Here is a 4,651-nt window from a genome sequence, read left to right as displayed (position 1 = left end):
AGGCCAAACAGCTGATAAAAACATCACAATAATCCACAAGTAATCCTTACCACTCCAGTCCATTAGTTAACATCTGGAGAAGACAAAAGAAGATGTGTGTAAGAAAGAAATCAATCAAGACGTTTTTAACTTTATACTGCTGCTTCTGGCTAAAATATTAGTCCATATTCCATAATATTGCTGTCTCCAGTAAAAAAAAGTAATCTCATCTGAATCAGGAGAGAAATATGCACAGATCAAAACAGCAAACATGTGGCTGGATTTGATGTGAGAGACAACAGGAGATGGCCTTTTTCACTGGAGAAGCGTTATGGATTATGGACTCATATTTTAGACAAAAGCAACAGTTTGAAGTTAAAAATGTATGTTTCTTACAAACACATCTTTTGTCTTCTCAAGTCGTCAACTGATGGTCTGGAGTGGTGTGGATTATTGTGATGTTTTTATCAGCTGTTTGGACTCTCATTCTGACGGCACCCATTCACTGCAGAGCATCCATTGCTGAGACACTGATGCACTGCTACATTTCTCCAAATCTGATAAAGAGACAAACTCATCCTAATCTTGGATGGCCTGAGGGTGAGCACATTTTCAGCAATTTTTTTTTTTTTTTTGGGTGAACTGTTCTTTTAAATGTCCCCTGGTCAGTGTATAGGGAACAGTGAACAACATGAAATGTAACAGCTTCAGTTTCTGAGAAATATTCGGTGCATCACCTGGCTATACTCCCACACAGCCATGTGTGTGAGGGATATTAAGCTGTAATCAGATTCATATAATGCTTTATAAGTGCGATGAAAGAGTACTTGTCAGTCTTACTGACATCACATTTAATGTGTTTTACATAATATTTATATCCTCTGAGCAAAGATTATATAACTGTTGAATGTTTGGCTAACCTGAAGGGTAGGCATGGGTGTACCATACGCATAAATAAATATTAATATAGCCATCCACACAAACGCCTCTATGCTGTTGACTTCACTCTCTCAGTATTAGACTGAAACCTAAAGACTCCAGAAGAATAAGATGAGATGACATGCTCTTTTCTAGAGGTGGAGTCTGTTGTTATGGAAAAATGCATACTGCACTATTTGTTTGAGAGCTTAAAAGGAATACAAATCAAGAGAAAAAAAACATGATTGTACCCCCATGAAACAGCATTCAAAGCAATTCATAAATAATACATTTCTTCTGAAATACGGACTGGGCTGTAGAAATCAGCAAGTGTAAAATATCAGGCGCATGTTTTTCTCACATGCTTGAAAGAGGCGTCATGGCTCGCGGTGGTTCCCTGTCGTTGTGCATCACGCGTGTGAGCTCGAGCTCGGGCTGAACCATCCCCCAGACCCCCACCGGCGGAGAGCGCGCGAGCACATCGCTGCGTACAGCGTGATCCGGTGGATGCGGAGGGACACGGGCGCGGGGTCACCTTCTGGCACTGCGAACGAGAGAATCTCCAGAGAAACATTCTCGGTAGGAAACATTCATGTTTTCATGTTTCGGCTTATGGGGAATATTACTGTATGTTGCATATTTTACACGGGTATTGCTTTGCGTAAAAGGGTTTCTGTTCAAGCCTTTTTTATGCTAAACAGTGCTTGTTTGCGGTGCATTTCGTGCACATCACGGCATCATGTTAAACACCGACGAAGAAAATAAAATACATATAGCGAGCGATGCAGTCGCGTCGTTATGACCTTACTTGTTTGTATTATACTCATAAATATTAAATACAGGCTATGCATCCAGCGAGTAAATAGACATGTTTTAAATAAAAACGTTACTGTTGTTAATGAAATGTCGGGAATTTCACGCAAAGCAAAATTTGCACGTTGAATAACCAGCAGCGCAAATGAATCAGTTTAGCCGAAGAAAAATCTGAGCAAGGCCGTGTTGATAATCAGGATCGCCTCACTGTTATTTCTAACGTTATGAACATCAACCATGCTCTCTTCGATATAGATGCTTTTTTCTTCTTCAGTAGCATTACTGGTTGGCATAGCTACTTTTAGGCATATGGCCTAAAACAAAACAAGAAAATCTCACCACATCTGAAGTATAGAAATAGGCTATCAATCTGTTTGAGATTATTTTACCAAATGTATGATTAAAATTAAATGCAATAAAACCTGTCGGAAAAAAATAAGGAGTGTGATTCAATGAAACACTGGTCGTTACATAACAGCTAACAACAACAACACTTGACAGTCATCGATGAAGAAAAGCAAAAAGCATCACGGAGACATTCACCACACAGCTCGAGATACTGAATGAATCTGTGTTTTCATTTTGTGAAATAGTATAATATGTTGATGATAAGTCATGTTTTAAATCGGTCTCATTCCTTAACCATGTTAAAATGCACGAAAGGCCTTATTCCTATACTATTGCTTAAACGCTCAGCAGCTCCTCAGAGCAGAAATCGACTGAAGACTTTGATGGGCTTCAGGATTTGAAGCGGGGCCCCATGCGTCATCCACTGAATGCTTATACAGATCGTGTTTTTTAGCCAATCAAACGCCTACATTCATTCAGCCCACATCTATCAGGCAACTCTTTCATGGTCGTAAATATTATACTCTTATTATACACATATACAGACGAGTCCTCAAGTGGTTTGATCACTGGTGATTTTAAACGAAATGTCAGTTCATTTAAATATGGAATTATTTAATTGTATGATACAGTGGAGGTTAAAAACCAGTATCACTGAATCTTCAGTTCATCTGCTTTGTATTTTTGCTGATAGAGGGAGCTCTGGATTAAAAAAAAAATGTTTCTTTTTAATTGTTTGACTATTTAGCTCAATCATATTTACTACATTACTTTACATTGTAGATATCTTGCAGTGTGATGACTTTTCTTGGGTAAACGTGCATTGGTTGGCTGTTGTGCATGCTGTTACATTGGAGCTGTCCGTGGTTCTGAAACCAGATGTGCCCTCTTTATCTTTAAAAGTGATGCAACCACATCTAATGCATGATATTAAGAGTTTAGAAAATGTCTTTAGCTAGCATTTCCATTCCCGTTCGCGAATGTCGTTGCAGCAAAAACGACAGTATTGTGGGTTTAAAAATTACAAGTCAGAGAAAATAAGAAATTGTCAGAAATGTGTGAAACAATGGTTTGTTAAATTTTGTCAGACATTGCAAAAGTTCTGGGTGGCACGTCAGGTTAGTGTACTATATCATTATCAGCCTTTATTATCCTGTTTTCCTGCATTTGTGTATTGAAATGGATATACCACAACACAACAGAGAGGAAATAAGCTTTTCCCATTTAGAGTTTAATTATGTTTTATGTTCTGTTAGAAGATAATTATTTTACTGAATATGTCATTAAAAGGATCTGATGTCAACTCAGCCATTATATGGGTAGATGTATTGAGATCACACAGCCAACACTGACTGAATGGATCTGAGATTTCATCTTAAACACTAATGAATGATTGAATGTAGAAGCTTCAAGCTAATGAAGTGTGTAACGCTGTCGGTACATCAACCTGAAACAATAACAACATTTTATAGCTCATCTTTCATTTTAAAAGCCTAATTTAAGAAGAGAAGAGATGGAAATCTCTAAATCGTTATTCATCAGGGAAGGTGGGATTTTTCCATCACTTTCATGAGCTCACAGCTTCAAGTCAGTCAAGTCACCTTTATTTGTATAGCGCTTTATACAATACTGGTTGTGTCAAAGCAGCTTTACAGTGTTAAACAGGAAAATTGTTTATCAGTAATGCAAGAAGACAATAACAAAGAGTCATTTTTCAGCTAAAGTCAGTTCATTGATGATTCAGTCATCATCAGTTCAGCTCTCTTCAATAGTGTCTGTGCAATCAGTCAAGCGTCCCCAACTAAGCAAGTCAAAGCAACCAAAACTCCATCGGTGACAGAAATGGAGAAAAAACCTTGGGAGAAACCAGGCTCAGTCGAGGGGCCAGATGACACCAGGATGGTGTGCTTTAATTCCAGGCTGCAACACAGGTGCAGAGGACTGGTCTGGTTCCCGTGGTCTTGTGCCGATGGTCGTCGAGGTGACAAGGTCTTCACAGGGGATCTGTCTCTGGGGCTCATCTACTTGACATGGTCTCCGCTGACATTCAGGGCTGTAGAGGTCGACTCTGGATGCTGAAGCTTCAGTCCCCCTGGAGTAACCCGGGGTTATGTGTCTCGCTCAAGGGCAAAATGGCTCATTTGCAAGTATTGTATTATTTACAGTTAACTACTGTAATGTGCGTTCATTCGTTTTTATGGCATTTACAGTAATTTACTGCTAATAGGAATTTGCGGTACTTTTCTGTTTGCGCAAAAGCAGTAGTTCTACTGTAAATGAAGTGCTACTACATTCTGCAGATGAAAAACATGAATTTGCATTCTCATTTCTCTCATTTTAAAATTATCCAGCATGTGTATAGCTTTAATAGTTCCTCTAATAATGGAAAAATAAAAATAAATACATAAAAGAATCCACAATTGCGTTCCCACGATTTTCAATAAGCTATCAGAAAAATACAGACAAGCATTGTGAAATTTGAGGGTTTTTTGTTGTTGTTTTTTTTTAATGCCAGGGTAAGCTCAAGTGTGGTGAAATAAATGTAATTTTTTAATGATATATATATATATATATATATATACAGTATATATAT

At 38.1% G+C, this 4,651-nt stretch overlaps 1 protein-coding gene across 1 annotated transcript in view; it reads left to right on the top strand.

Moving 5' to 3' along the window:
- The first annotated feature begins 1,357 nt into the window (after window positions 1-1,357).
- LOC107678076 (protein kinase C and casein kinase substrate in neurons protein 1-like) overlaps window positions 1,358-4,651 on the top strand; it is a 50,985-nt gene continuing 47,691 nt past the window's right edge. The window contains exon 1 of the mRNA XM_016473194.1: window positions 1,358-1,476. The gene's annotated coding sequence lies outside the window, so the exon portion shown is untranslated. The remainder of the gene's footprint in view (window positions 1,477-4,651) is intronic.

The sequence above is a fragment of the Sinocyclocheilus anshuiensis genome, unplaced genomic scaffold (genome assembly GCF_001515605.1).
Source record: "Sinocyclocheilus anshuiensis isolate Anshui unplaced genomic scaffold, SAMN03320099.WGS_v1.1 scaffold1358, whole genome shotgun sequence".
Lineage (NCBI taxonomy): Eukaryota > Metazoa > Chordata > Actinopteri > Cypriniformes > Cyprinidae > Sinocyclocheilus > Sinocyclocheilus anshuiensis.
The sequence above is the reverse complement of the archived record's forward strand: the minus strand, read 5'-3'. Positions and strand labels throughout refer to the sequence as shown.